The sequence below is a fragment of the Eucalyptus grandis genome, chromosome 3 (assembly GCF_016545825.1).
Source record: "Eucalyptus grandis isolate ANBG69807.140 chromosome 3, ASM1654582v1, whole genome shotgun sequence".
NCBI classification, from domain to species: Eukaryota; Viridiplantae; Streptophyta; class Magnoliopsida; order Myrtales; family Myrtaceae; genus Eucalyptus; species Eucalyptus grandis.
The window spans coordinates 23,018,069-23,030,991 of NC_052614.1; positions in this window are offsets into that span (position 1 = coordinate 23,018,069).

Below are 12,923 nucleotides of genomic sequence, written 5' to 3' on the forward strand. Positions count from 1 at the left end.
TGTACTTATCCAGACTAGACTGATAGAAACGTTTTGTCAGCTTCAAAATATTTTGGAAAGATTTCTCCAACAATCTCCCCATTTTTGATGGTGACAAAACTTTCCTGTAAATTTGAACAACTTTGACCTGCAAAACATTACTCAAGCAATATGGCTATCTCATAAAATAAATCAACTAGACTCTGCACCCACAGAAAATTGGTTAGTTTTCATGAGTAAGACCATATAACAACACTTGATATAAATGCAAAAAATGTCGAGACATCAAAATCCACACAAGTCAGTCAAATTCAAGTTCACACCCAAGTCATACTCAAATATTCAAACACGTCAAAGTTTAAAGAGTTTAAAGAGTTTAAAGAGTTCAAATTGCAATTCTCCCCCTTTTTGTCATCATTGAAAAGGTGAGAAAAAAGTCCAGTCTTCTTGGGAACGCGCACAATCTGGAAATCTCCCATCGATTGGACGATGCCTTCCAGCCTCTTCAAGTCTTCCCGTAGATGAGCCACCTCTTCTCCTTTTGCATTGGCTTGAATTTGAAGAGCGAGGGCTTTCATTTGATCTCCCAGGGTAACATAAGATGCTTGTCCAGCATTCTTCATGACTTGAAGTTCACATTCCATAGCATAGATTTGACCCTGTATTTCCAGAAGAACATCAAGGATACAATGAAAATCTGCTGTATTGTCCGTCTGTGTGCTTGCATTTGCTCTTTCAGATGAAGTGAAGGCAGACGATGGAACTTCGTTATAATCAAGCAGATTTGGTGTCGACGTATCATGTCATTCTTCAGGCATTTGAGAAGCCTGAAAATCTTCTGGATTTGCTGGTGAGCGACTCACACCTTCACTGTTGACAGCATGTGGTGTAGTCCTTCCTTGCTCACCATCTCCCCCTGTCTCTAAGACCTCAATTGGGGAAGAGTGATGGTCATACTCTTCTGCACCTTGATTCCCTTCCTCTGCAGCTTCATCTGCAGACTTTTCTTTTTCCGCTTCTCCTTCTGCTTCAGTTTCTTTCTCTTCATCTTCTTTCTCTTTCTCTTGTTGCTCCTCTGTTTCTCTATCCTTTGCTTGTCCCTCTTCTTCTCTTCCCTTCTTCTGTTGTTCTGTTGATGTAGGTATAGAATGTCTGGTTCTTTTCAATGCAGGGATAGTGAGATCTTCCTCTTCATCTTCATCCTCCAAGATAAGAGTTCTTTTCTTTTTGGATGGAGCACCCATGGGCTCCTTCCCTTTTTTCTTTGATGCAGAAGATGCGGAGTCTTCACTTTGAACTTCTCCATTGCCTTACTAAGCTCTTTCGACGCATTTTAGACAGCATTTTCAAACCCACCACCATTTTATCACATGGTTGAACACAAAGAGTATGTGGAGGTTCAATGTTCAAGTGTTCGAAGATCTTGGTCACAAGACCAGAATAAGGCAATTGGCCCTTGTCCTTCACCATTGCTCGTACATGTGAAAGAGAATGGTGTGAGGGAGAGAGAACTTTTTCCCCGAATTGATCGCATACATCAATTTTGCCTCGGAATTAGACACGCGTCTTTGATGTAGACTTTGGCTGACATAGCTTGATCACAATTTTGTGAAGCAAAATGTTGATGGCATGCATTCTTGAATAGGTAACTCTTCCTTCGTACTTCCGTCTTTGACAAGTTCCAAAGGTGGTACGAGCGATTGAAACCTTGATTGGTCTATACCGTCCTCTTTCAACTCCAATTATATCTCGCCAACATGTCCACATCCACCTCATAGACTTGGTCTCGAACACTAAATGATATTCTATTCGCATCCAAAAAGCTAAGATTTGAATAGAAGTATGCTGTTAGTTGCACATAACCGTCTGTGGTATCGGAGCTGAATTGCTCAAGTTGAAGAAGATTTAACTTCTCCCTTAAGTTCACATTAATGGCATCCAGGAAATCGAAATCAACACTCCTGGGGTTTATCACCCCTTGTTTCAATAGTCTGAAGAACAGATTCTCATGTTCCTTCGATTTAAACAAATCCTTTCTTTTTCCTTTCACCTTCGCAACAACTCCCATTAGAGGTTGAAATTCTCTGAACATTTTATCATCATCGTTCCCGTCAGTGGGATTCGGTCCCGATACACGAGGGTCACTTGGAATATTCGCAAGTGCTTCCTCAGCCTTTCCTTTGGGAAAAATTCCCAAATCCTCCATTCTTCGCAAAAATAGATACTCATTCCCATAATTCTTATCTTTAAGGAAATCATCTATATAGTTCAGCGGAGTCCCAATGCTCTTCATTGCACGATAGCGCTTGTAAATAAAAAAGGGTTTTTGGACTCTTACAGGGTCTGGGTCCTCGATTATTTCTTCCTCCTGTTGATGACTCACATCTTGTGGGGTAGATAATGAAGAGTGACGTGGTGGAGAGTGAATCGGGCTCTGTTGCCGACTCGGTAAATTTTCCTCTTCGTGAGATCGAAATGGGTAGGTCCCTCCCTCATTCTCTCGTGGTCCCCCTTTGCGATTCTTGAAGACTTTCGAGGAAGACATCCTTTCTTGTCGTTGAAAGATTCCTTGACTTGCTTTCCCAAGAAAAGATGGCAACTTTCTCGAAGATAAACACGAAGTAGAAACAAGATTGGGAGGAGAATGCCTTTTAGGGTTTTGAAGTGTAAGCGAGGAAAACCGTATATATATAACTCGCTTTAAAAAGGAAAAATCAATCGACACAAAGGAAAATGAATGAAAGACGCCTCTTTTAAAATCATTAATGCCAAATAGAGGTTAATCCCTTTTAAAAGAAAAGATTCAGTTTTTCATGGAAATTATAAACTAATGATCGTACCTTTTCGAGATTGAGTATAATAACAACTTACAGTCGATAGCCATGAATGTCTGAGTCTGAGGGTTGGAGAGTCTCTAGACTTTAACTTCCTCAAGCTTCAAAATGTTGAGTCTGGAGAGTCTCTAGACTTTAACTTCCTCAAGCTTCAAAATGTTGAGTCTTGAACGGATGAAATCGAATTGATTTTTCTCCAAAGGCTTTGTGAATATATCCGCTAGTTGATTTTTTGAATCAACAAATTGAATTGAGATTTCTCCATTTTGAACACGATCTCTAATGAAGTGATGGCGAATCTCTATATGATTTGCTCTTGAGTGAAGGATTGGATTTTTAGTGAGATTGATTGCGCTGGTGTTGTCACATCTAATCTATGTGCATGAGTCTTCAATTCCAAAGTCTTGTAGCTGTTGTTTTATCCATAGAATTTGCGAACAGCAACTTCCAAGGGCTACATACTCTGCTTCGTTGTTGAAAGAGCCACAAAGGTGCTTTGTTTCCTTGAAAACCAAGACACCGTCATGCTTCCAAGCAACCGGCAAGTTCCCGAAGTGCTCTTTCTATCAACTCGCAACCGCCAGATCTCGCGTCGAATATCCCATAAGATTAAAGTCTCCTTCTTAGGATACCAAAGACCGATGCTTGAAGATGAAGCAACGTATTTAATAATACGTTTCGCAGCACTGAGATGGGATTCTCTAGGATCTGATTGAAACCTAGCACAGATGCAAACACTCAACAAAATGTCAGGTCTAGAAGCGGTAAGATAAAAAAGTGAACCAATGATGCTCATGTACAGCTTTTGATCAACTTTCTTCCCTTCTTCATCTTTGTCTATCTTCAAAGAACTTGACATTGGTATGTCGGTCTTTTTGCACTTTTCTAGTCCAAACCTTTTGACAAGATCATTAGCATATTTTTCTTGATAAATAAAAGTTCATTCCTTCAATTGTTTTACTTGAAGACCAAGAAAGAATGTTAATTCTCCCATCATACTCATTTCAAACTCATCCTGCATAGACTTAGAAAATTTCTTGCACAGACTTTCATTAGAGGATCCAAAAATAACAAGCAAACGCAAGTAATAGTCGAATAGCTTCTAACCTTGCTACTGGTGCGTAAGTCTCATCATAGTCTATTCCTTCTTCTTGCGTATATCCCTTGGCCACAAGTCTTGCTTTGTTTCGTACGACTCTTCCTTTCTCATTCATCTTGTTCCTGAACACCCATTTAGCTCCAATAACAGTTTTACCTTTTGGTTTGGATGTCAATTCCTAGACATCATTAATGTTGAACTGTCTGAGCTCTTCTTGCATAGCTTCAATCCAACTTTCATCAGATAAAGCTTCTTCTATGCTCTTTGGTTCAATTTCAGAAACGAGAGCCACAGCACTAGACTGTTCTCGCCTTTTGGATCTGCTGCGAATTCCTTCATTAATTTCGCCAATAATGAGATCTTTGGGGTGACTGGACTTATGCTTCCGGCTACTTGTTGATTTGTCTCGGTTGATGATCTCTCTTTATTTGGATCTTCACAAACAGCCTGATGCTTTGGTCTTCCAGTCCGAGATGCTTCTTGAGTTGTAAGCTTTGGAGGGTCCGGGGAGCAGTTCAAACTCTTCTTGATGAGTCTCGACCGGATTCATCTTGCGTTGAGTCTTGAAATTTGACATTCATTGACTCCTCCACAGACCGGCTCTTCTTGTTATAGATTCTCGTAAGCTTTGCTTGATGTAGAATATCCAAGGAAGATACCTTCATCGATCTTTCTTCAAACTTACCAACTCGATCTTTTGCATTTTTCAATATAAAACATTTGCAACCGAATACATGAAAGTATGAAACAATAGGCTTCTTATCTTTGAATAACTCATAAGGGGTTTTCTCTATAATAGGTCTTAAGAAGACTCTATTGATGATATAGCATTTGTTGAAATTGACTTCCCCAAAATCCTGAAGAAATCTTACTTTCAATTAAAAGAGTTCTAGCCATTTCTTGAAGAGATCTATTCTTTCTTTCCACAACCCCATTTTGCTGAGGAGTATATGGAGAGGAGAACACATGCTTAAAGCCAAATTCATCACAAAATTTTGTAAAATCTTGATTTTCAAATTCACCTCCATGATCTGTTCTTATACTTGAGATAACACATCCTTTTCATTTTGAACCTTTTTAGCAAATTTTTCAAAATACGAGAAGGTTTCGGACTTACTTGCAAGGAAATATACCCAAGTAAAACGGGAGTAATCGTCCACAATTACTAGGTAATATTTCTTACCTCCAATACTCGTGTTCGGTTGGTCCGAAGATATCCATATGCAGCAACTGCAGTACATGATTAGTAGAGACGTGATTTATTGGCTTAAATGAATTTCTTACCTACTTTCCCAGAATACATGGAGTGCATGGATCAGTCTTTTGGTATGGTAATTTGGGTAGACCTCGAACAAGCTGCTTTGATGAGATTTTGGCTAATTGCTTCATGTTGACATGACCAAGCTTTCTGTGCCATAAGCTTGCTTCGTCTTGAATTGAGATTAGACATTGCGATTCATTTGGTTTCACATCCAGAAGATAGATGTTTCCATGTCTTCGACCCATGAAAGACTAAGTAGAGTCTTTACTGATTCCAAAACATATTCATTCTTGAAAGAAGATCTTAAAACCAGTATCACACAATTGACTAATGCTGAGAAGATTGTAATTGAGTCCTTCCACTAAGGAAACATTACTTATTGTGAGATTTCCAATTTTCACAGTTCCAAATCCCACAATACTTCCTTTGTCGTTTCCTCCAAATGAAACTTTTCCACCATTTACTTGAGCAAGCTTTATAAAACAATTTGAGTCTCCCGTCATGTGTCTTGAGCATCCACTGTCAAGATACCACTTTACCTTTTTCTTAACGGAGACCTGCATTTAAAATAAAGTCTCAAGCTTTCTTTGGTATCCAAACTTTCTTGGGTCCTTTGGTGTTAGTAAGATAAGCAGTATTAGCCCATGTTTTCTTAACAGGTTTCCAAACCATAGGACACTCTTTTTCAAAGTGATCCGTACTGTTACACTTTGAACATCTGAGAGCATTTCTACCTACAGACTTTACAAAAACTTTCTTGAAATGATTTTTGTAAGCCTCTATCGAGGGTCTTTTCTTAATTCTTTCTTTTACTTTAGGAAAATCAATCAAGGGAATTGTTTCTCGCCGTCATACCTAGACCGGACTTATTGAAGTAAGGTCTTTGAGCTGAAAGAATTTTTCAAGTTTTTCAGACCCTATTGAAAATTTCTTTGAAATATTTGATAAGTCAGTTTTTTAAAAGAGCATTTTCTTTTAAAAGATTATCTTCATTTTCTTTAAGAGTGGAAACAGTCAAGTATAGACTTTTAACTCTTTTTTCTAAAACGTTTTCCTTTTGTTTTAGAGCTGAGTTTTCTTTTTTAAGTTCGGAAATTCTTTTGAGAGAAGTCTTAAGACTAAAACACAGTTCATCAATGTATTTAGAAACTTTGACAGGAATTTTAAAATTACTTGCCTCAAATTCACCGTCCGAGTCCGATCCAGTCCGAGTCCGATTGTGCCATCGACATAGATTGGCATATTCATTATCACTTTCTTCACACTCGTATCACTCCAGTGTTTCGGCTTTGAGAGCTTTTCGAAATTTTTCAGCTTTTCCTCTCTTCTTCTTGTAAGAGGACAGTTGGGTTTGATGTGTCCCTTTTTCTTACATTCAAAGCAGACTACATCTTTGTTTGGTTCCTCATCATCAGAGACTTGGTCTCGCTGTCTTTGAAAGCTTTGTTTCTTTGAGTTGAACCTTCTTCCTTTTCTATTCAGTTTTCTGAATCTTCTTATCATGAGAGCAAGCTCCTTATCGTCCATATCATCTTCAGAATCTGTATCATCAGAATCATCATTTGATTTTAATGCAATGGATTTCTTACCTTTTAGATCTTCATATTCATTGATCCGTTCCACTTCATAAGACTGAAGAGTTCCAATCAGCTCGTCAACGATAGTGGCATAATTCTTTGCGTCTCTCTTATCGAAGTCTTTATGTGATTCCAATCCTTGGAGAGTCCACGCAAAGAGCTTGTTTACCTTCATGGGATCAGAAATTGTTTGTCCTTGATTTTCAAGACCATTGACAATATCTGTAAAACAGCTAAACATGTCAATTATAGATTCTCCTAGTTTCATTTTGAAGGCTTCATATTGACCGAGGAGAATGTTAATTCTGGTTTCCTTCACTGACTGTTCCTTCATAGGTGATATGCAATCTGTCCCAAACTTCTTTTGCTGTAACACAAGAAGATATTCTGTCATATTCAGTTGGTGACAAGGCACAATATAAAGAGTAAATTGCTTTTGCATCGAGTGCTTGTCTCTTGATTATATCTTCCTGAGTCATTCTGCTGGTCTCAATAGTTTCTTTCCCTCTTTCAGAGACTGATGCAGCTGTAGGAGTAATTCATTTTTCTACAACGTCCCATTCTAGAGGATCCTTTGATCGTAGGAAAGCTTTCATCTTGTTCTTCCAGATGTTGTAATCATTTCCATCAAAGTAGGGTGGTCTCGGTATTGCTTTGCCCTTCCATCAGCCCGGTGCTAGCATACTAGCCATGGATTTTTTACTCAAGTAAAACACTTCAAATAAAGTGAGTACACAATGTGCTCGATACCAATTGATATAGCTAGTATAAGTACCTAGAGGGGGTGAATAGGTATAAAAAGATTTTTCTCGATAATTGCACAATACTAGACAGTTGATGGTTTTGAGACAAACAATAAACAAAGTAAGACTGAGAGAAGAGAAAATTGAACACGCGGTTTATAGTGGTTCGGCTTATGTCAAGCCTACGTCCACTCTTCTGCACTGACAGCCTATTGGCTGGATTCCACTATGAACAAAGAGATATTACAGTGTTGTTCTCCCTTGCTTTCTTGGTGTAGATGATTTACCACACTCGTTCAAGGTATCACTAAGTATAGACACTCTTTGTGTATACAATTTTGCTCAGAATGTATCGACTAATAATCAAGGTACTTCAGACTATGGAATTTCTCTATCGATCATGCACTAGAGCAACTAGAATGTCTTCCTTTTATACTCCTTTATGCCATCATATCCGTTGGCACTTACCAAAGGAATTCCTCCAATCTACCCGTTGGACGGAATTAATCAAGAAGATCATTCGAGCTATTAAAGGAACCTGACGATAGCCCATCAATCCTGTTCGCCTATACAATCAGGATCTTGGTTTCCAAGAATAGAACCTTCCAAGAATATTTCGTTGACCATCGGATCTTCAAACAATCTTGATTATGAATAAAAGAATCTATTATATTTATCCAGCCAAGAGATCTTCTCCAGAGGATAAGACCAAATCCTAAACCAAATACTTTGGCTCGGATTGCCTTCGTCCACTGGATTAGAAAAACTGTCAATGAGAATAGTCTTAAGTCTTGAGTCTTGAGTCTCGGTGATCTGAAAGTCTTCATACTCTAAACAGAAGGTCTGTACTTATCCAAACTAGACTGATAAAAATGTTTTGTCAGCTTCAAAATATTCTAGAAAGATTTCTCCAACACACCTTGTCCAGATAAATAATTGCAATTGCTGGAACAGAAACAGACAAAACACAGCAACAGTTGTGGTGCAGCTGTGGATCCCATAAGCCGAGACGTTTTCCTCAATAACCGAGCTCCCCCTAAGACTCCCTTTTCTCCCTAACAAATGCGTGGAAAAACAAACGTTTTTTTTTTTCCTAAGCCACGATTTATACAAGGAAAGACATTACCTAAAAAGCCTAAATAATAATATCTCCATCGCCATGTGCATCTTCTCGTACTCACGCACACAACAGAATATAACAGAATATATATAATATATATTTCTTAATTACTTTATGTTTGAAAATATCTAAACTTATGAATATTGACCACTATTGCTCTAATCGATAACAAGTCCCCATATGGGCTCATGTGAAGCTTTTGTTAGTGAATTTGGGCCTTTTTATGTGAAATGAATTTTACTTAAAGTTGTTTGATTCTTAAAGATTGGGTCATGAGCACTAACCAGAATTGGATGACACCATGACATCCTAAACAATCGGGGGTTATCGACCTCCATTCATTATGATTATGTTTTTAATTTCAACAAGTATTATGATATTAATTGGCTAATTCAAAATCTCACCGGCTGCCATGTGAAGAAAAATGGACATAGACATTTTAATTCATAAGATTTAACGGAAGTTAAAGGTTCTAGACAGCACAAGGCTAGCCTTTTCTTGAAACTCTTGGTCCAAGTCATCAAGTGAATAGAAACCCAAGTCATCTAAATGGACATGTAAAAATTTCCCAAATAAGCATGACTGCGAGGGTAATTGCAGGTCATTTTGCTTAATTAGCAGTTCACGTTCGAACTCCTACGCAAACGTATGATCATCCAATGCATTCACTCTGTTTTTCCGGAATCCCATGGACACTGCAAAAGGTAGACTACAAGACAGCTAAAGCCAATCCATCCCGAGTAAAGTGTCGCCCTAATACACTAAAACATCAAAGGAAAGAAAAGAGGAGCATCTTAAGTTGAAAGTGTAGGATTTGTCATAGCTAAATTCTCCAACAGTTGAAAGTGTTATGGCATGCCTGTTGGAGCTCAAATTAACTTATTGGCCTTCGGAATTCGAAAAGAACAGAGTAGGCCCAATACACGGGAATTTACGTAGATTAGGCCGAACGCAAACAATTGACAAATAGAAGTCTTGAACGATGCAACAGGGGAACTTGCTACGGGAGTCGACACTAGCGAATATATCGGCAAGGCCGAGCGGTTATTGATAAAGAGATGAGGCTTCCGAAACATTTTAAATATCAGAATGATAATAGCTAAAAGCAGTTATTTGTGGATTACCATTATAATCGATCATTTTGCCAAAATTGACAATCGATCATTTTGCCAAAATTGACAATCGATCATTTTGTTTTTAATTGTTATCTTTCATTTTATCGCACTTTTACATTCAATCATATTTTACTTTTCTCTTGTTTTCCTGCATTTTACTTTTGCCAGTAGTTTAGATAAGTTGCTTTCTTTCTGGAGCCACACAGAACCTATCAGAAACAATAAAACCAAAACCTTGCCCCTTCAATGAAAGATTTTGTCGAGGGAAAATTTCCCCGGTGAACAATGCCTTAATTTTAGCAATAGCTATTTTCTTAGATTTTGCAGTTTAATCCCAGGAGTTATCATACTTGTATACGAAATTATGTGCAATCATGTCTTTTGTTTTTTTTTTCTAATTTAAATTTTCTTAATGGTGGGTAACTATATCTATTCATTTGCTAATAATTATTATCATCGTTTTCTAATATTCAGTTATTTGCAAAATACATGCAATTAATTTTTTGTGATGAAATTTTCTAGTAGCAAAGGATATTCTTTTTATTATTATTATTATTATTATTATTATTATTATTATTATTATTATTATTATTATTATTATTATTATTATTGATTCTCAAATATCATCAATCAATTATGGGCTATCATGTCATATTTGGTTTTCAATATTGTGAAAATCTATTAACCAAATTATGAGAGTCCGCAATTTAGGGTTAAAGGGATATCATATCACAATATGTACCTCTATATTGTTAAACTTTTTATAAGAACTCATCATAGTCTTCAATTTAAAGTAAACTAACAAAATATTTGCTAAAATAACAATAAGAATTAGATCATTAGATAAAGCTCGCACAAGAGCGAGAGCGCATATGCTGCTACGTGGCAAGTAACATCCGCTTTCATGTGTATAATTTAAGGTCACACAATAAATGGGCTTACTAATCAAGCCCACTTCAGTTAAAACTCTTAAACCCCCTCCCAAATATAACCCATAGTGCAGTCCAAGCCCATCTAAATTACTACCCAAAATACTAAAAATGAAACAAACTCAATTCACTACGAACAAAACCTAGCCCACTAGACCAAACTGGGCCCCGCTTAATTAAGCCTATTAAGCCAATCTTATTTACTCCTCCCCATATCGTCTACTTTCTTTTTTCTTTTTTTCTTTTTTGTAATTACTTTTTTTTTTGAATTTTCTATTTTCCCTTCCCCGACATTTCCTCCTGTCACCGATTACGCTTGGCTTCCCATTCCCAGAACTTCAACTTCTGTTCTAAACCTCACGACCAACCGAGAACAACTTCAACTACTGATTCCTATGCCAAATTCCCGAAACATGAACTGCATATGGTTCATAAGCATTCATCATTAAGCCTCCCCTTGCCGATTTCCTCTTGTCGTTGGACTGCCATTCTCGGCCACAAAGCATGAAATATAAAACAAAGTAAACGATGGCGGTGGTGGGGGCGGCCAAACGACCAAGCGGCGGTGCCTGAATCGCCGAATATCACAGGAACATAATAATAGAACGCAACACGTGTGGTTAACTTGATTTTGACCAAAAATGGGGACACGAAAATTAGGGACTCCCGGCTCATCCGGGACTCAAAACTCTCGTCGGACCCCTTGACGTAGGACGCACCAAGACCAACGATGTCAAAATGCGGGGGTCAACGGGGCCGGAGTTCCCGCGAGCCGGACGGCCGCGAGGTCCGGCCCGACGTGCCTAAAACAGGGCGCTCGGTAACGGGAAAAGAAACGGGCGGTCGTTGGTGGAGTCCCTCCCCGGCTCGGCGACGGCGAGAGGGGGGCGGGCTCGACAAATCGGACGTTGTCCGTGTCGCCTCGCAAGCCTTCGAGCCAGTATCCTTGGGGAATCCATCATCCCGATTGAACAAAAACATAAACGGGAAACTCACCAAAAAACCTGAAACCGTGGAGAAGGAGCGGCCGCGAGCAAGGTGGTGCCGGCTAGGGGGAGGTTTGCGTCGAGGACGACCGAGCAACGTTCAGCCGAGGCGGATTTCGGCTCTCTCTCTTCTCGTTCACTCTTGGCTTTCCTCTCTCTCTCTCACTCTCTCTCTCTCTCTCCCTCCCTCTCCATTTCTCTCTCAGCCCCCTCCCCACTTGCGCTCTCCTCCTCTCCCTTTAACCCCTCAGGCAAGCGTGCATGGCTCCTGCTTTGCCAGCTACCGCTGCTGGCTTTGCCCCGACCACCCACTCCCGGTCGACGCCTGTTCCGCATCCGTTCTCCGTCGTCGTTCCTCTTGCTGTCCTATGTTGCTTTTTCGTCGCACGCGTGGAGAGGGGAAGGAGGAAGACGTAAGGGCTGAGCTGGGGAAACAAAAGAAAGTGGGTTGGGCCGGCCCAGGCAGAGAGAAAATAAAGGAAGGAAGCAAGCAAGAGGCCGGACCGACTTCCCCCGGCCCGGTCTCGCTTTTTCTCTCTCTCTCTCTCTCTCTCTCTCTCTCTCTTAATAATTTAATATAATTAATAATAATTTTTAAAATAATTTTTTCAATTTTCAATACTAGCAAAATTATTCTTGTTGAGGGTTAAAAATTAATCCCTAATTTTCTATATAATTAAACCCTATATGAATAGGCAAAATTCTAGGTGTTAACACGCACTCCTAAAAGTTTAGTGACTTATAAGCAAAGTTGGAATAGTCATTCTAGAGAAAAATGATCAACTCAGTATTGTAATTGTGTCAATTCAATTTTATACATTTGTATTTGTGTCAATTCAATTTATTTGGCATATTTTGATGGGAAATCGTTGACATGGATGCTAATCGTCCTACATGACATAATCAACGTTGATGTTGATATTTTTTAATAATTTTTAATTTTTAATTTTATTTTTTCTTTTGTATTTTCTTTTCATTCTCTTTACCTTTTTATTGGGCAAAGGGTTGACTAGGGTCGACAACCTAAGGCGAGGGTATCACAACCCTCATTAGCTCTAGGCGAGGGCTCATAGGCCTTAGAAATGTGATGATAGGTGGTGATATGCTTTGCTTTGCCTAGCTCATTGGGTTCTTTAATTTTTTTGGAATTTATTTATTACTTTGATTATTGGATGTTACTTTATTGATTGGGCATTCACATGCCTCGTATGTTAGTGGCATATGGCAAAAAATGGATAAAGACTACACGCAAACTATTTTTTGAAACAAAGAACAAAGGT